The sequence below is a fragment of the Phacochoerus africanus genome, chromosome 2 (genome assembly GCF_016906955.1).
Source record: "Phacochoerus africanus isolate WHEZ1 chromosome 2, ROS_Pafr_v1, whole genome shotgun sequence".
NCBI lineage: Eukaryota > Metazoa > Chordata > Mammalia > Artiodactyla > Suidae > Phacochoerus > Phacochoerus africanus.
Genome location: NC_062545.1, coordinates 16,624,175 through 16,644,328, shown reverse-complemented (window position 1 = coordinate 16,644,328; position 20,154 = coordinate 16,624,175). Strand labels below are relative to the sequence as shown.

Sequence of the window (20,154 nt, the reverse complement as noted above, 5' to 3'; positions counted from 1 at the left end):
AAGAGAGCGTTTTGACTCATTTAAAATGATGCTGGAAGAATGTCGTTTAATGACGAGGGTTTTTTTAGAATGCTGCAGTTTCCAAGATTTACAATTTTGTGGGTCTCTAATGGAGAAGACCCTACAAAGCAGATCCAGCTTTGCCAGCATTCTCTTGCAGAATGTTCTTGCAATTTGCTTGAGGTTAAGGATGTTTCCATAACGTAAGTCTACACCTTAGCTCTTTTCCAACATCTGAACATCACTGTTCATGCAAAGGCTTCTCTTTTAGTTTGCTGTGGCCTTTCTCAGCTTCCCACAATTGGGATAGTATTTCATATCCACAGGAATGGAAATAATAACCAATAGCTCACTTTCCTCTTCTGTGGTTGATGTTTGTGTTTTCGCTCTTTCTTCCTTGAGCTGCCTCAGCCCCCTCCTCCCTCCCCAACCACTTACCCCTTCAAGCACTGCTCCACTCAGCATCTTTACAGAAAGTAAAATGTATTGACAAGTAAGATAAAGCGAATATAACAAGGGCTTATGCCTAGAGGCTGGTTGTCTACAGAGCGCTGAACTTGGAGTCCTAAGGCCAAGGTTAATGCTAAGCCCCCAAGCCTCTCACAAGAGTCTTCAAGGGTTCCCTAATGTCTATATAAGGTACAGCTCTTTAGCCTGGAATTCAGAGTTTTCCACAATCTGACATTGACCCGCATTGGCCTTCTACCGCAACAGCCACATAAATTCTCTTCTCCTGCCAACTGGGAAGTCGTTCCCCAACTGGGCATGCTCAGCCCTGCTCTCTGTGCTTGGCTCCAGGCTCCGCTGGATGACAATACTGGCCACATCCCTCTCTGAAGAGATTCTGTTGACCTGAAGTCCATTCAAGGGGGTTACGATGGGTTACCACACTAAAACTTGGAAATAAGGTTATACCTTCAGTTATTATTTTCTGGCTCACTTGCCGGCCTATAGAAATTTCTGAGCCTGGGATGGAGCCTGTGCTGCAACGCCGAATGCTTAACTTCTAGGCCACCACAGAACTCCACACCCTCAGTTGAAACTAGGATGTATTAAGGGATTTTAGCTTTCAGTAAAAAATCACCTTAAAAGATCTTTACGTCAAAAGAAGGAAAGGAGGAGTTCCTGCTGTGGCACAGTGGGTTAAGAACCTGACTGCAGTGGCTCAGGTCGCTGCAGAGGAGCGGGTTATGATCTCTAGCCCAGTGCAGTGGGTGAAAAGATTCGGCATTGCTGCATCTGTGGCATAGGTCACAGCTTGGCTCAGATGCAGTCTCTGGCCCAGGAACTTCCACATGCCATGGATGCGCCATTATAAATAAATAAATAAACAAAAGGCATGGAAAATATTGTCTGGTGTTAGTTGAATGTAAAAGAGAGCAGGAGTCAGGTCCACATGCAGGAGGAAGATGTGAACAACAGCAGCAAAGGGATTACCTACACACATTTTAAGTTATAGGGAATAAAGTTTATTTTGGCAGAGAGTATTAAAAAAAATCAGAGTTGCATGGATTTGTAACATAACCCCGCATCCTTAATTTGGGGTAAGGGCAACACATTTCCTTGCTTTCCTGCATTCTGCTAAATCACCATAATCTAAATTGCTTTATAAAACCAATCCACTGTGTGGAATATAGAAAGAGGGAGCTCAACATTGCCCAAGGAGCAACAGACTGTTTGTGTGTCTATCCCACTCTCCGGGGGAGAGGGCATCTCCACTGCCTGACACGAATTCTCTCGTCCAGCTGGAAGACTGTCCCTCAGCAGAGATGCATATGCTAGAATACCATCATCTGGCCACCTCGGGAGATGCTGAGACCACCCACTCTGCCTTTGCTCAAATTTCACGCTCACCCATGAACCTCTGGTCACATGTGAATTCCTAGGTAAGTTTCCTCAAGGAAGAAAGGGCTAACTAACCAGAGAGCGTGTGTAGCTCAAGCCCGCATCATCTAACGAACGTTCTTCGGGTTTAAACTCTACACCATCACCTTCTGTGAGTTTGTTCTGCAGGCACCCACCGCTGAGAGCCTGGCCAGCCAGAGGCACACTGACCAGATCGAGTCTGTCAATCTCACAAGCTAAGAGCCAGAACGCAAATGTAGTAACTCTCAGAGGCAGTGCCCCTGAGCCCTGTGTGGGAGGGGAGGCCAGCTTGACCCCCTGGGACACCACCCTCCTGTCCCTCCAACTGCCACATGGTCTCCCTGACACCAGCCAGGGTGCGGTTAAGAGTGAGGACCCACCCCAGTTATCTCAACAGAGAGGAACTAATATAAAGAATTGAACACTAGATATTAAAGCAGCAGAAATGCAAAAAGGGAACACCAACTTTTCATGGATGTAACAACTGCAAGGAGTTCCCACCTCTAGGGCTGGGGTAGCAAAGGAAAGAGATGGGAATTATTAAAATATAGAAGTTAGGATAGTGTTATGGGCTAAATTCTGCCCTCCCCCACACCAAAAAAATCTGCATGTTAAAGTCCAGGACCCCAAGAAGTGACTGCATTTGTAGTTACAGCCTTTAGGTCAAAATGAGGCCATTAGGAAGTTTCTGCTGCAGCACAACAGGATCAGTGGCTCTTGGGAGCACTGGTGCAGAGGTCCGATCACTGGCCCAGCACAGTGGGTTAAGGATCTGGTGTTGCCACAGCTGTGGCTTAGATCACAACTATGGCTGGGATCTGACCCCCAGCCCTGGAACTCCATATGCCTAAGGGCAGCCACAAAAGAAAAAAGAAAAAAAAATTGAGTTCACTAGTTAGGGTAAGCCTATTCTGATATGACTAGTGTCTTTTTATGTCATTGAACCAAACTTGGGTCTGCTTGTCTGTGCACAATAAAGCCAATCTACTGACCTTGGGTTATGGCAAAGGAAAATGCAGCATTACTGCTGGGCACCAGGCAAGGAGTCTAGAACAGCCAGTGCTCAAAAAGCCCCAAACTCCTCAGTGGGTTTCAGGGAAAGGATTTTAAAGACACGGTGAGGGACGGGGGCGATAAGGGTGCATGACCGATGCATGGACATTCTTCTGATTGGTTGGAGGTAAGGCAGTTAAGAGTCAACGTCATCAACCTTCGGGTCCCCATAGGTCTGGGGTCCACGTGCTTGTGGGCAGCACACATACAGTTAACTTCTTCCACCTGGTGGGAGTTTCAATATCTGCCAAAACAGCTCAAAGAATTTTGCTCAAAATATTATCAATAGCCCCGGAGAAGGAACAAAGATGGTCCTTGACTCTGTTTAATGGCTAAGCTATTATTAATTTGTCATGCTTGATTGTTTTCCTTTGTCTCTGCATTCTCTCACTTCTGTGATCAAAAGTAATCTTTTGAACTTGGGGAAGGCCTAGGAGGTTACAGTTTTACTACCCATGACAAAGGACATGGGTGGGGGTCTCTGCAGGGAATGCCCCACAGGGTCCTGCTGGGGAGGAGATTTGGACACAGGTGGATGCAGAGGAAAGACCATGTGAAGACTCAATGGGAAGGCAGGCTTCAGTAAGCCACAGGGAGAGGCCTCCAAAGGAGCCTGCTCTGCTGACACCTTGATCTTGGCCTTCTAGCTTCCAGTCTCTGAGGAAATCAATTTCTAATATTTGAGTCACCCAGTCCAAAAGTAGTTCTTGGTTAGGCAGTCCTGGCAAACTAATACAAGTAGGAAGGAGGGGGTTCCTGCAAAGCTGGAACTCAGACAACTAGGACACCTGCTGCTGGTGCTGATGTTTCTGAGGGAAACTGATGAGGCTGGCATGGCAGGCAAACAGGAAAGAGTGTGCATATCCCTTCCTTTTTTTATATTTTATTTAATTTATTTTTTTCTTTTTAGGGCTGCACCAGTGGCATATGAAAGTTCCCAGGCGAGGGGTCCAATTGGAGCTACAGCTGCCAGCCTCCACCACAGCTAGGGCAATGCCAGATCCTTAACCCGCTGAGCGAGGCCAGGGATCAAACCCATATCCTCATGGATACTAGTCAGGTTCTTTACCCACTGAGCCACAATGGGAGCTCCTGCATAGCCCTTCTTACTCTTTCTGCATTCCAGATTCTCTCTGGGGCCCCCACTGGTAAAACCTAACAAGGATGCCACAAGAAAAGAAGAAAAGTGGTTTGTCAAGTCCTACCTCACTCCAGCATCATAGAGCTGAGGAAGGATGGTCCAGAGCTGAGACAACAGCCTAGTAACTGGCATTATATTGTAGACACAGATTTTTGTTAATTGTCTCTCTCCTCCACTTGAAAGTAAACTCCAACTGGGTAGGGATTTTGTTTTGTTCACTGCCATACCACCTAGAATAGTCTCTCACAAATGGCAAGACCTCAATAAATATACATCAAATGACTAAGTGAATCAGTATCATCACCCAAAACAAAAGGTGAAAGTTAAAGGCTATAGAGAAACATACTTTCCAAATTATATCATAATCAAAGTACTAGTTAGAAATAGCTTAGCTTCATCTACCAGGAAAATCAAAATGGTAGTGAGTTAAACAAAGAAGCACTTACAAGAAACATCATCAGTCCAGGGCTGATGTAGCCCTTGATGGTGTTAAGGAGCCAGGCTCCTTCTTTGTCATTTTTCCACTACCCTCAGTTCCATGTCAAGGTTCAACATGGCTGCTCCAGCTCCAGCCATCACATCAGCATTCCAGCCAGGTGAAAGAAAAAAATAAGAACTACTGTTCTTTATCCTTTTAGGGCACTTAGAAGTTTTTCACCCTGCCTCCTTTTACATTTTGTCATGTCACCCATATATAGCCGAGCAAAATGATATTCTCTGTGGCCATGAGCCCACCTGAAAATAATGGCTGTTATTTACTAAAGAAGGTGAGAATGGATATGAGAGATAAATGGCACTCTCTGTCACAGTGAACATTGCATAATTTTTCTCTCCGTCACATATATAAAGGAAGAAGGTAAATGTGATTTACTAAGCAACAGTGCTCCAGGTATTATTTGAGAATGCTACACTAGTTGCAGCTGCTCCCTGGATTGGTCCAATGTGGGACTCAAGGAATCACCATAGGCACCACCCTCTTACTTTTACATCCAGTGTTGTGTGAGTCTCTGTCTTGATTTCAATGCTGATGAAATTGGTAGGCATTTGCACAGCACAGGGTTAGATGCAAGGGCTCTGAAGTCAGAAAACCTGGGTTCAAGGTGTTCTCATTGTGGCTCAGCAGGTTAAGCATCCAACATTGTCTCTGTGAGGATGCCAGCGCCTTTCCTGGCCTTGCTCAGTGGGTTAAGGATCCCGCATTACTGCAAGCTGTGGCATAGGTCACAGCTGCATCTCTGATTTGATCCCTGGCTCATGAACTTCCATATGCTGCCATGCTGCTGTAAAAAGAAAAAAAGAAAAAGAAAACCTGGTTTCAATACTTAGTCCCAGAACTTGCTTACTGTATAAACTTAAGCTGGAGTTCCCGTCGTGGCACAGTGGTTAACAAATCCGACTAGGAACCATGAGGTTGCGGGCTCGATCCCTGGCCTTGCTCAGTGGGTTAAGGATCCGGCGTTGCCATGAGCTGTGGTGTAGGTCACAGATGTGGCTCGGATCCCAAGTTGCTGTGGTTGTAGTGTAGGCCAGTGGCTATAGCTCCGATTGGACCCCTAGCCTGGGAACCTCCATATGCCGCAGGAGCAGCCCTAGAAAAGGCAAAAAGATAAATAAATAAATAAACAAACAAACAAACTTAAGCAGTTTACTTAATTCTGTTTTCTCATTTGTCAAATGGAACTGATGATGGGGTCTGCCCCATAGGCTATGGTGGAGATTGTGGAGCTCCAGTTAAGTGCTGAAGAAATGTTTCCTATTATTATAATTATCCGCTGACTGTTCTAACCCTTAGATAGCGCCCAGATTTCCTCCTTCTTCTCCATCCAGCAAGGCACAGCTTCCATTCAGGCCCTTGTCAATTCTCAGCTGGTTCCATACTGTTAGGTCTCTCTTACTCATTCTCCTGCCTTCATCCTTATTTGCTTACAATCTACCCTACAGTTATAGCCAGAGAGATCTTTGTAATTTACATATCTGATGATGCCATACATTCCCTTGAAATTTTTCATGATGCTCCTTTATGACTTGACCTTTTTGGCTTCATCCATTGCCACTATGGTGCCAGCGAACCACTTACGGTGTTCTCAGAGAACTCTTTCTGGTCTTGCACAAGTTGTTCCCTCTGCCTGGGATGTGTTTTCTTCACCTGAATCTCTGCTATGTGACTCCTCATTTTTCATGATTCAACTCAAACATCACTTCCTCCAGGAAGCCTTCCTTGACCTCCTCAAGTGCAAATGAATTCATAGAATATAACGCACTTAGAATAGGGCCTGTCATGGTAATTTCTCAATAGGCGTAAATTTTTGCTATTGCCATTTTATCTCTGTGTTGGCAGAGTACTTTGTATTTTATTAGAGTACCATTAATATCTTGTAATTGTTCTCAGGTGTCTGTGTTTCCCCACCAGGGTACAATTCCTGGTATACAATAACCACTAAATTGGTGCATGGATGAAGGAAAGAAGGAAGGAAAAAAGAAGAAGGCGGGGGGAGGGATGTGGGAGAGGAAGATGACTCTACCCTAAGTAGGCACAACATGAATTTAAGAAGACTGGGGAAAAAAAGGTAGGAAAAATATCTCTTGTGATGCTTTATCACTGAACAGGGCTTCAGGATGAGTTTAGAGGCACTGAGCAAAGGGCTTGCCATCCTATTTGAATAAACAGATAGAAAGATGTCTGCGGTGATGTTTATCTGAAGTGGTGGGTGATATTTTTTACTTGCTACCTTGTGTATCTCCCCATTGTTTGAATGATGTATGGTAAGCGTGTGATTTTCCTTTTTTAAAAAAAATCCTGAAAACAAATATGGTGCATGGTTAATTCTGAGTGGTAGAGATAGGAATGATTCTTAACCTCTCCACTGTACTTTCTGTGGTTCTGAAATTCCTCCTCCCATCCCCCAAATGTTGGTTTAATGAATCTAAGAATTCTGCCTCCTCATTCTTGAACTCCTTTTTGTCCCTTCAGAGAATACTGGTTAAGGTAGCCCACTTTGGGGTCTGACTGGATTCAAATTCTGTCCCTATTATTCACTAGCTGTGGTTCCTTAGTCAAGTTATTTAACCTCTCAAATTCCTCAGTGTCCTCATAAATAAAACGGATTTAGGAGTTCCCGTTGTGGCTCAGCAGCAGTGAACCATTCCTGCTGGTATCCATGAGGACATGGGTTAGGTCCCTAGCCTTGCCTAGCGGGTTAAGGATCTAGTATTACCGGGAGCTATGGTGTAGGTCATAGATGCAGCTTGGATCCTGTGTTGCTGTAGCTGCGGTGTAGGCTGGCAGCTCCAATTCAACCCCTTGCCATGGTGTGGCTCCCAAAAGATTAAAGAAAGAAAAAAAAAACAGATTTGTCCTTCCATGTTGAATTGTTAGGGTAAGTATCCAGCATAGGTAAGACTATTATTATTATTCCCTAGCTTATGCTACATTGAATCATAGATACATATGGATGCTGGGGTTGGTTTGCTTTTTTCAAGTTTCTCATGGTGCTTGTTTTCCAGCCTCCTCCAGACTCGGCTGGTGATTTTGCTGTATCTGCATGAAGACTGGAAGCTCCTGCACCGGAAGTACAGTGGCTGCCACTAGCTGAGGCGAGAGATCCCCTTTCTGAAGGGACAAAGGAGAGGCTCTAATGTGGGAAGAGGAGGGAATGTTCCCTTCTCCGTCTCTGAAAAAAGAATTTGCTGGTGCTGTTTTGAATGTAGACCAGATAATCTACCACAGTGATTAGAAAAACAAATCTTCCCTTCTGCATTGAAAATAAAAATACATGCATCTGTGATGCCTATCGGGTTATCCATAATTTCTAATTTCTTTATAAGGAACGTGTACTGCTTGAGTAATAAAAACTTTTTTAAAAAGCACAGTACAGTAGCTGTTTCCAATTCTCATGGTTACAGAATGAGTCAATCTCTTTAATGTCAATTTTTTTTTTTTTTCCCAGAGAGTGACTTAGTCGACCGAGCATGAGGCTGGGAACTAGAAACTTCCAATTCCTTATCAAAGCACTGAGAGTCCCTTGCTGTTTAGCCTTTGCAATTTCTTTACCCTCTCTGACTCTTTAGGTTCCTTGAGCAATAAATAAGAATTCTCAGGGACACTGGAAAGTCCAATTGTTTAGTGTTCACTGGATCCATAAAGACATAACAGGTTAGTTTTATCTAAGATAGGTCAAGAATTGAGTCCGAGGCATAACACCTAAGTAAAAGCTGCCTTCCTTTGTCTCTGTGATATAGAAAAATGGTGCCTCCTCTGAGAATATTGTAAATATCAGCATTTCAGTCGACTGAAATTTCACAGTGTGGGATCTGCTTTGGTTGACATTTAGGGAGAAGATTGGAAAGGTTCTCGGTTTGCTTTACTCATTGGCCAGGCATTTAACCAGAGCAGACTATAAACACAAGTCATTTGTAGTAAAAGTACCAGCTGGGGCAACCCCCATACCCCCTTATAACTGGTGTCCGTAGCCCTGGCATCTCTGTTCTTCATAACACAGCCTTTCTCTGACCACAGCTGCCTGCACTGAAGTGAAAAGCAGACCCACGATGAGCTGAGCTGGCCAGATTCTGCCTCCTTTGAACTGAGATTGAGTCAGGGGTCACTTAGGACTTGGGGTGGATCGCCAGGCTGGGCCATGTATAAGCAGAAGAGCCAGCGCAGAGGAGCTTCTTGTACGCAGAGAGCAGCAGGTTGGAGGGAACTGGTAAGCACAGAGAGAAAAGGGAGCCAGTGGGTGGGGAGAAAGCTGCCAGAGGCTTTCTCGTTTCCACGGAGCAGGAAGATCTCTCGCATCTGGGGTCGACATACGTTCTCTACATCTCCTCATAAACTCCTTTCTTGATATGAGTCGAGTGGGTTTTATTTTATTGCATCATATCCCTGATTCAATCTCTAGTGCCTGGCCTTCTAAGGCAGTGGAATCCTACGCTGAGATTATGTATACCAGGAAGATGTCCACCCAAAGGCTGGGATTCCTGTATAAAGTGGCCAACTTCTTATTCTTCCAGATAAAAGCCAAGAAATATTAGAGGGTACCCTCCACAACATAGTGCTACAAATTGTAACGCATGTGTAAGAGATAACATTTTAAATGGAGTAGTTTTATTTAAAACTTACTACAAATGATTCTTTTTTTTCCATTTTTAAATTATAATTTACATATTGTAAAGTTCACCCTCTTTTAGTGTGTATTTCTTCAAGTTTTGACAAATGCATAGAGTCGTATGACCCCGCCACAACAGAATGGTTAATAGACTAGTTCCTTGACCCTAAAAAATTCCTCTGCAATCAACCCCTAACACCCTCTCTAGCCTCTGGCAACCATAGGTCTGTTTTCTGTCATCTGATAGGTAGTTTTGTCTTTGCAAGATTATCATACAAGAAAATCCTACAAGACATCAACTTTTGAGTCTGACTTCTTTCACGTAGTGTAATGTATTTGCGATTTAGCCATGTTGTTTCAGGCATCAGTAACTCATTCCTTTTATCACTAAGTGGTATCTCATTCCGTGAACGTATCACATTATGTTTATCTGTTACCCCACTCAGAGACACTTGGTTTGTTTCCAGTGTTGAATAAAGCCACTACAAACACTCACACACAGGTTTTTGTGTGAATATAGGTATTTATTTCACTTGGGTAAATACCTAGGAGAGGAATTGCTGGGTCATATGATAAGGGTATATTTAACTTTACAAGAAACTGGCCAATTGTTTTCCAATGTGGCTGTGCCATTTTGTGGTCACACCAGCAATAGATGGGAACGCCAGTGGCTCCTATCCTAGGCAGAGATTGATAACAATACATTTGTTTAACTATCCTAATAGGTCTTTGATGGTATTTGTGGTTTTGATTTGCATTTCCCTGATGATTAGCAATGTTACACATATTTTTATGTGCTTATTTGCCATCTATATATCTTCTTTAAAAAAATGTCAGTTTAGGAGTTCCCATCGTGGCGCAGTGGTTAACGAATCCGACTAGGAACCATGAGGTTGCGGGTTCGGTCCCTGCCCTTGCTCAGTGGGTTAACGATCCAGCGTTGCCGTGAGCTGTGGTGTAGATTGCAGACGAGGCTCGGATCCCGCTGTGGCTCTGGTGTAGGCCGGTGGCTACAGCTCCGATTCAACCCCTAGCCTGGGAATCTCCATATGCCGCGGGAGCGGCCCAAGAAATAGCAACAACAACAACAACAAAGACAAAAGACAAAAAAAAAAGTCAGTTTAATTCTTTAGCCTGTTTTTCTGTTTGTTTTTTTGTTTCTTTGTTTTGCTTTTTAGGGCCTCACCTGGTGCATACAGAAATTCCCAGGCTAGGAGTCGAACTGGAGCTGCAGCTGCCAGCCTATACCACAGACACAGCAACGTGGAATCTGAGTCACATCTACAACCTACACCACAGCTCACGCCAACACTGGATCCTTACCCCACTGAGCGAGGCCAGGGATAGAACCTGCATCCTCATGGATACTAGCTGGGTTTGTTTCTGCTGAGCCACAGCAGGAACTCCTCTTTGGCCCATTTTTAATTGGCTTGTTTGGTTTTCTTGTTATTGATTTTTGAGGGTTCTTTACATATTCTGGAAACAATTCCTTTATCAGATATATGCTTTGCAAATATCAGCTCCCCATCTGGGGCTTATCTCTTCAGTCTCTTAGCTACTGCATTATTCTTATTTTTCATTTCAACTTGGACAGTTGAAAATATTGTCAAGTATGTCATTGGCGTGACAGTGTTTGGGAATCCCTACTATGTGGAACACAGAGTATGGGCAGGGATGTGAATCATTTTGCTAGTGAGCTAGTTCATACTGCACACAGCTTAAGCTTACTTAAGAATGGGTAGGCAGCTCTATTGCATGGGGTTATTCAAGAGCCCGGGTTCTTTCAATCTTGTGGCTCCATCATCTCTGGCAGATTGTCTTCCTCTGCTTGGTTGAATCTCATTCACCATGATTTTATCTGCATTCCTACTCTAAGGAAAAGAGGAAGTAGAGGGCAAGCCACTTCCTTTTTAGGAAATGACCCAGAACTAACTAACATCCTCTTGGCCAGATCTTAGTTACTTCTCTACAGCTGGCTGCTAGGAAGGCTTGAAAGGATATTCATTAGCTGGGCAGCCAAGTGGTGTCATTAAAACTCTATTACTATGGAAGAGGATATATTAGGGGACAGTAGCCATCCACCAGAGATAGAACATGGAGCTGTCATAGTTAAAATCAGATCTTCTTACTCAGGACAACCAGAAAGCAGAAGTTACACAAGCCTTTGCTTAAAGTCACTTCTGAGGTTAATAGAAAGTTGAATGGACGATTTTTCTCTTGCTTTCAAATGAGCAAAAAGAGTTGGGAAAAAACTGCATAAAAAAGGGAGCCAAGCATCAATTGTGTCAGACGCCCCCACCAAGCCAGTACTACACACCTCCAGCCCCACCCTCAACCTTCCAAAGACTGAGTTGACAGAGAGGTAAGAGGAAGTTGTTGAGTAATTGCCTTGTGGGGAATGCAATTTTCTGTGGTAAGGGGTAATTCCTTCCTCATCCTGGGAGAAGGGAGAAGGCTGTGTCCCTTCTCAAAGGTAAAGGAGTAAAGCTCAAAAAAAAAAAAAAAAAAAACTCCTAAAACCAGAGCAGTGTTTCTCATTCCAGGGCAATTTTCCACCCCAGGTAGGGTGGCCCACAATCCTGGTTTGGGTTGGGACTGAGGACTTTCTGCATGTTTTAGTTTCCTATGGCTGCTATAACCAATAAGCATAAATTTTAGTGGTTTCAATGATGCGTACTTATTATCTTACAGTTCTGGAAGTCAGGAGTCTCCCTAGACTGAAGTCAAGGGGTTTCGACAGGATTGGGTTCCTTCCGGAGGTTCTTGGGGCGAATCCATCTCTCGGCTTTTTCCACTTCCCAAGGCTGACTGCAGTCCTCGGCTCGTGGCCCCCTTCCCTCTTCACCGTCAGCGAGTGCATCCCTCTGATCTCTGCTCTTGGCATCACATCTCCTTCTCTGACTCTAGCATGGCTGTCTCCCTCTTCTAAGGAACCTTGTGATTACAACAGGCTACATCATCCAGGATAATCACCCCAACTCAAGACACCCAACTAATCACATCTGCCAAGTCCCTTTGGCCATGGAAGGTCATGTATTCGCAGGTGTGGAGGATTTTCACATGGACAGCTTTGGGGGCACAGCAGGTGCACCACACCAAGACGTGGGGCTTTTAGGCATAACGCCAGGGAAGTCAGGCACCCTAGCACCAGGAGACATTCAGCAATTTCTGCAGACACTTGTGACGGTCACAACTGTCATCTAGTGGATAGAGGTCTTAGAGAAGAAGGAGCAGTGAGCAGCACTGGCATGGAATCGATACCCGAGTTCCCCGTGGCTTACATCCCGGGGAAGAGACACTTGAGTGGCTCTTGTGGAAGGGTGCCAAGAGGTATCGGCCCTGTTAGTGCCGTCCTCTGAAGATAGGGCTACCAAGTGAGGTCTACCAGCAAGGGCAGACTGCCAGGGCAGGGCTAGAGGAGGCTGGTTGAGGTTGCGCCAGGGCCAGACCTTCCTAAGAGGGAATTGTGCAGGGAGGAAGCTTCCCATGCTGACTTATGTATCCCATGAGAGAATCGGCCTTGGGATGCCTGGCACAAAGACGGCATCATGTTAGCAAAGGAACCAACAGCAGAAAAGAAAACGAGGAGATGGTCTTTGTATCCCTCCCTCCCTTTGTCCCTGGAAATGAAATGGGAAAAAGGGAACAGACAGACCAAGCCCACACACAGTTTCCTTCCTTGCTCACAGCTCTTTTAGCCAAAAGTCTCACCTGCAGTGGGGGTGTGGGAAAGTTTTGAATGAGATACGTGATTAGAATTTAAGCTGGACGGATGTCAAGAAATTGAAAGTGACTAGAAAGTAAAAAGAGGAGTTCCCGTCGTGGCGCAGTGGTTAACGAATCCGACTAGGAACCATGAGGTTGCGGGTTCGATCCTGGCCTTGCTCTGTGGGTTAAGGATCCGGCGTTGCCGTGAGCTGTGGTGTAGGTTGCAGACGCGGCTTGGATCCTGCATTGCTGTGGCTCTGGCATAGGCTGGTGGCTACAGCTCCGATTCGACCCCTAGCCTGGGAACCTCCATATGCCACAGTAGCGGCCCAAAGAAATGGCAAAAAAAAAAAAAAAAAAAGATCAATCCCAGGTGCCTTAAAATATCTGTTACCTAATAGAACGAAGAGGAGACAGAGAACAATTGGAAGCAGAGGTTGTAGCAAATGAAGGTCGATGCTTGCATTTCACCAAGTTAAATCTTCTTTCATAATCTAGTTTTATGTCTTAAAAGTATAATATTTTCCTGGAGTTCCCGTCGTGGCGCAGTGGTTAACGAATCCGACTAGGAACCATGAGGTTGTGGGTTCGGTCCATGCCCTTGCTCAGTGGGTTAAGGATCCAGCGTTGCCATGAGCTGTGGTGTAGGTTGCAGACTCGGCTCGGATCCCGCGTTGCTGTGGCTCTGGCGTAGGCCGGTGGCTACAGCTCCGATTCAACCCCTAGCCTGGGAACCTCCATATGCCGAGGGAGCGGCCCAAGAAATAGCAACAACAACAACAAAGACAAAAGACAAAATAATTAAAAAAAAAAGTATAATATTTCCATTGGCCAATATCATTGTTGGAGACATGAGAGAACATCAGTCCAAAACTCAAAAGTGTGGTGGAATCTTGCACCAGGGCCCAGAACCAACAGTTTTCTGGGTGACATGAATAAACAGCAGTGCGTTCGAATTGCTGAGGCTGGAAGATCCTGCCTTCGGTCATCCAGAAGTCTCACAGGACAAGCAACCCAGTTAAGGGATCCCATGGCCAGCATGTATGGATGTGACCTGGGCAGTTTGCCCTTAAGCATGGAATTGTAGATTCGACAACCTCAAAGTAGAAAGCATTGCTTCAGTCTCATAACTCTGACTGAAAGCAGTGTACGACCTTAGCTTTTCTTTTTCTTTGTCTTTTTTCAGGGCCACCCCCACAGCATGTGGAGGTTCCCAGGCCAGGGGGTGAATCAGAGCTGTAGCTGCCAGTCTGCACCACAGCCACAGCAATGCGTGATCTGAGCCTCCTCTGTGACCTACACCACAGCTGACGGCAATGCCTGATCCTTAACCCACTGAGCAGGGCCAGGGATCAGACCTGTGTCCTCATAGATACTAGTCAAGTTCATTAGCACTGAACCACAATGGGAATTCCCCACCTAAGCTTATTACTTATTTATAGGAGAAAATGTATTGAAATACCATCTTGTCTTTGTTTTCCCTGTGTTCCCCCCCCCCCCCCCGCCATTTCAAGCAGGTAGCCAGACATTTTTCCGCCCCAGAGCAATGGGATATCTATGACATTTGCCTGAAAAGATAATCCCATTTCTTGCTTTTGAAAAAGCCTTAGCCAGGAGTTCCCATCATGGCCCAGTGGTAACAAACCTGACCAGCATCCATGAGGACGTGGGTTCGATCCCTGATCTCACTCCATGGATTAAGGATCCAGCGTTGCCATGAGCTGGGATGTAGGTCACAAACGCAGCTCAGATCTGGCATTGCTGTGGCTGTGGTGTAGGCCAGCAGCTGTAGCTCCGATTTGACCCCTAGCCTGGGAACTTTCATATGCTGTGGGTGCGGCCCTAAAAAGACCAAAAAAAAAAAGTGATCATTCTCTATTTTAAAAATCCTATCCGTGGAGTTCCCGTCGTGGCACAGTGGTTAACGAATCCGACTAGGAACCATGACGTGTGGGTTCGATCCCTGGCCTCGCTCAGTGGGTTAAGGATCCAGTGTTGCCTTGAGCTGTGGTGTAGGTTGCAGACGCGGCTCGGATCCCACATTGCTGTGGCTCTGGTGTAGACCGGTGGCTACAGCTCTGATTAGACCCCTAGCCTAACTCCGTATGCCGCAGGAGCAGCCCTAGGAAAAGGTAAAAAGACAAAAAACAACAAAAAAACTCTACCTTGTAAAAATAGAAGCCTGCTTCATTAGCATACAGAACTCTTATTCAAATAACAGAATCTAAATGCACTCACCGTACAGAATAAGTTAGTTATTATATTTTATATTCCTTTTATTTTTATTTTTATTTTTTAAATTTTTTATTGAAGTATAGTTGATTTACAATATTGTGCCAATTTCTGCTGTTCAGCAAAGTGACCCAGTCACACATACATAAACATTCCTTTTCTTATATTATCTTCCATTCTGATCTATTCCCTTTAAATGACTTATACCACAAACATCAGAATTAAAGGCATGATATTCATGATTTTAGTATTTGCTATATTTTTCACTTGAAAACAGCCTAAAGGGAGTTTTAGAGACACGGTTTATGATACAGTTAGTCCTAATTACAACACTCTTTGAAAACATCTTAATAGTATAAAATTAAATGCTACCAAATGGAAATAGAGACCTACAGAGAGGAATGAAGAGCATTAGAAATGATAATTGCTTGGGTAAGATTTTTTTCTATTATTATTTAAATCTCCTTAAAAGAAAATTAATGTACCGTTTAAATAAAAATAACAGTGTAGCTTAGAGATATATGAAAACTGGTATATAGATATATAAGCATAATAGCACAAAAAGAGGGAGGAATAGAAGTGAAAATACACACTTGTAAGGTGCTTATGCTATATTTGAAGTGGTAAAATGTCACCTAAAGGTAGACTGTGATAGATCGAAAGGGTATATACCAAAAACCCGAAAGGAACCAAAATAGCAAAGCAAAGCATTATAACTAGCAAGCCAACAAAGAAGATGGAACGGAATCATAAAAACATGTAATTTTTTTAAAGAAGCCAGAAAAAGAAAAAAGAAAAAAAAAAAAGGAGGGACTAAATAACAGATGAGACAAAAGGAAAACAAATAGCAAGATGACCAATTTAAACCTAACCTTATCACCAGTCATATTAGTGCAAGTGGGATCTAAACATCCAAATTAAAAGGCAAACATCGTTCAGAATGGATTAAAAAAGTGAGAAACATACTTTATGCATAAAGACAAGAAAAAAGATTAAAAGTAAATGATAGAAAAATACATCGTGCCAAAGCTAATCAAAAGAAAAACAGAGTGGCTATATTAATATCTGGCAAAATCAATGGCAGGACAAATTTTTTTTTTTTGTCTTTTTCTAGGGCTGCACCTGCAGCATATGGAGATTCCCAGGCTAGGGGTCGAATCGGAGCTATAGCCACCGGCCTACACCACAGCCACAGCAACGCAAGACAAAATTTTTACCAGAGATTTTTTTTAAAGTCACTTCTTAATGATAAAGGTGTCAATTCATCAGGAAAACATAATAATCCTACATTTTTATGCCTCTCACAGCAAAGTGTCAAAATACATGAAGCCAAAGTGATAGAAGTGCAAGGAAAAACAGACAAGTCCATAATTACAGTGAAAGTGTTCAATAACTTCTGTCAATCGCTTATAGAACAAATAGAAAATCAGGGAGAATATAGAAGATTCAACCAGAATCATTCATCAATTTGACCCAATTGACATTTATAGAACATTCCTCCCCCACAAAAACAACGCAGACATTCTTTGGAAGGGCCTGAGGAATGTTTAGCAAATTAGATTATAACCTGACTCATAAACAAATTCAAAAAATGTTCAAGGTTCAAGCCACACAAAGTATATTCTCTGACTACCATGAATTAAATTTGAAATTAAAAGGATGGAATGAGAAATCACTGAGATTATTAAATGTGTGACTTAAAAAATTACTCACTGGAGTTCCCGTCGTGGCACAGCAGAAATGAACCAACTAGGAATCTCAAGGTTTCGGGTTCAAACCCTGGCCTCGCTCAGTGGGTTAAGGATCTGGCATTGCTGTGGCTGTGGTGTAGGCCGGCAGCTGTAGCTCTGATTCAACCCCTAGCCTGGGAACCTCCATATGCCATGGGTGCAGCCCTAAAAAGAAAAAGAAATAAAAACATTTTTAAAAATTCAAAAAAATAAAAAAGTTACTCACTGCCCCTTCAGATCCTATTTTAGGGCAAAAAATCAGGACAAATCTGAATTCAACAGGAGTTGACTCTCTTTCCACAACAAAGTCCGAGACTGTGACTGAGTCACGTGAATTAGTCACACCCCGAGAGAGCTCTGCTTGCTACCACGCTAAGGGGGAGCAGCTCTTGTTACACAGGCTAAAGAAAATATTGCCTGCCTTGAAAAAAAAGCTCTCTTCCCACCCACCTCAGGCCATAACACATCACAGAAAAGCATTCCTGACTGCTGGTTCATAATAAATTTCAACTGACTAGGGGAGATTAGGGGATCCATCCGGGCTGTGGGGGCGGGGGGTGGAGGATTGGAGATAAAGGGGAAAAAAAAAAACTTTTAGTGAAGATTTTATTTCCTACCTTAACAAGCAAAAGGTTGACTTTTCGTCACTGCTTTGTCACCCTAGAAAGAATAATCTAATAGCTCTTTAACAAACATTTCTCCAGTTCTATGGTAGGAGGCGCCCTGGCTGGAACCTTTTAAGAACAACCCTCTCCTCTCCCACGAGGCTCTGTCTCCACCACTGGGATGGTGGTCAGTGGGTCTAGATAGTAGAAGCCAGGGACTTCGGGTCAAGACCTACGTAAATAGATTGGGAACCAAGAGGAAATAAAGAAGTCATACGAGAATAATGGAAATATGGAAGAGGCAGAGAGGGTATGTTCTATCTTTGTGTAATATGACAGGAAGGTCACTGATAATATCTAGAATTCATAAATCACAAGGTAGGGGCAGAAGAGATGTAGAAAGAACTGCGAGAAGAAATAACTCAAAGAGACGTGGTTGAGTAAGGGAGGGCAGGGTACTATGGCTTATAACTGTGTGCGTATCTTTAATTTTTAAAGAACATTTTAGGGAGCTCCTGTTGTGGCCCAGTGGGTTAAGGATCTGAGGTTGTCTCTGTGAGAAGGCAGGTCTGATCCCTGGCCTCTCTGAATGGGTTAAGGATCCGGCGTTGCCACAAGCTGTGGCGTAGGCTGGCAGCTGCAGCTCTGATTGAACCCCTGACCTGAGAAATTCCATATACCGCATGTGCGGCCATAAAAAGGAAAAAAAATTAAGAGTATAGTAAAAGCCATTCAAATTAGTGGGTTGAATAGTTTAAGATTTCAGAATACAAATAATGACAGTTTTGTAGGTGTGTTGTCCCTAGGATCTGATCACCAATGGTGAACTGCAGTATCTCTCCCTTTCATTTGGTTTCTTCAAACTTCATACTCATTTGTCAGATTATACACCTAAAATGCCTTGGTCATTTCTCTTCTTTTTTTTTTTTTGTCTTTTTGCCTTTTCTAGGGCCGCTCCCATGGCACATGGAGGTTCCCAGGCTAAGGGTCTAATCGAAGCTGTAGCTGCTGGCCTACACCAGGGCCACAGAAACGCGGGATCCAAGCCGCATCTGCAACCTACACCACAGCTCAAGGCAACGCCGGATCCTTAACCCACTGAGCAAGGCCAGGGTTCGAACCCGCAAACTCATGGTTCCTAGTCGGATTCATTAACCCCTGCACCACGATAGGAATTCTGGTCATTTCTCTTCTTAAAGCATTTAATAGCCTCCCACTTGCTGCATCCCCACTGGCTTCACCACGGCAAAATGCTTCATGTCCCCACACACCCAGCCTGAGTGCCTCTAGCCATGTTCTCCGCCCTGACCTGCAGCCATTCTTCAAGAATAAGCAGCATATTACTTCCACCACCTGGGACGCCTCCTCTGAGAACCTGCAAGCTGAATGGGGTCCCTTTCCTCTTTTCCATAAGTCTTTGTGAACATGGCCATCTCTGTTCCAACAAAGTTACACAGGGTGGTACCGTTAGTTTCCCTACTAGATCATTTCATTTCATCAGTTTCTGTATCTCAATGCCCATTACTGAGTGCTTAGCAAATGCTCAGTGTTTTCTTAGTTCTGTGAATGCTAATCTCACAAGGACTAAGAGGAGGAGGTGGCTGACAAAAATGAGAGCTAATTTTCACTCTTGGTTAATCTTCACCTGCCACACAATGATCCCTTTACACACACACACACACACACACACACACACTTGCACACGCACGCACACACGCCCAAAGCACATAAGCAATCTGTCCTTACTCATGGGCAGGGTAGGCTGTTGCCTTAAGGGCATGATTTGAAAAGTTATTGATGGTTCAAAACCAATCTTATGGTAACCATAGGTGAAACCATTAGGGAGAAAGGAATTGAGAGGGTGGGAATAACATATACATGCTACTGTATAAAATAGATGATAACAAGAACCTACTGTATAGGGAAATCTACTCAATAATTTGTAATAACCTATACGGGAAAAAAGAATGGATATATGTATAACTGATTCACTTTGCTGTATACCTGAAACTAACACAACATTGTAAGTCAACTAGACACCAATAAAACTTTAAAAAGAAAAAGAAAGATTCCCTGAATCCACTCCAGAATACCATATCCATCAGCTGCTATACGGCCAGAGAAGCCACCCGCAAATTTTTACCAAGTGAAGAAATGCCTCTTTGAGCTTCCTGCATTTAAGCACAAATGATCCTGAGAGAGGTTACCCTGGATTATGTTCACTACCCCCCCTTGGAGCTATTTCCCCACGCCCACACCCCACCCTCAGAGCCAGGAGCATCAGAAGATCATAAGCCAGAGAGGGGAGTTGGTTAAGGCCGGAGGAAGGCAGTTCTGGCAACCGGGGGCGGCGCCTAAAGACATCCCTCTGGGGGACCGCTGCTCTGCGAGGAAGAGCACAGCCTCCGGAATCAGGGCAGGCTGGTTTGACTTGCCTCTGACTCTTATCTCCGCGAGGTGGGGCAGGTTATTTTACCTCTCGGAGTCTTAGTTGCTCTTACAAGGCCACATTCTCCTCCTATAGTTGTGGAATTCAATGGTGCAATTCCCGCTGAGCTCTTCAAGAGGGAGCAGGACAGGGTCTCAGTAAGCGATAAGTTAATTATCACCCACATTCCCGGAAGTGGATGGACAGAAAACACAGACCTAGGGAGAGAAAGCCAGAGGGCACTAAAAACAACTCTCAAATATTTTAAGATTGTGCCTGGCGCCTC

General features: G+C 44.1%; 1 long non-coding RNA gene across 3 annotated transcripts in view; it reads left to right on the top strand.

The window, feature by feature from the left end:
* Nucleotides 1–7,851, top strand: part of LOC125121576 (uncharacterized) — a 28,022-nt gene extending 20,171 nt beyond the window's left edge. The window contains exons 2-4 of one of the 3 annotated variants that reach the window (XR_007133503.1): nucleotides 1,746–1,886; nucleotides 6,471–6,627; nucleotides 7,565–7,851. This is a non-coding gene — a long non-coding RNA (uncharacterized LOC125121576). Of the gene's footprint in view, nucleotides 1–1,745; nucleotides 1,887–6,449; nucleotides 6,628–7,564 lie in introns of all 3 variants that reach the window. The other 2 variants (XR_007133501.1, XR_007133502.1) reach the window with 2 other exon arrangements.
* Nucleotides 7,852–20,154: the final 12,303 nt, after the last annotated feature.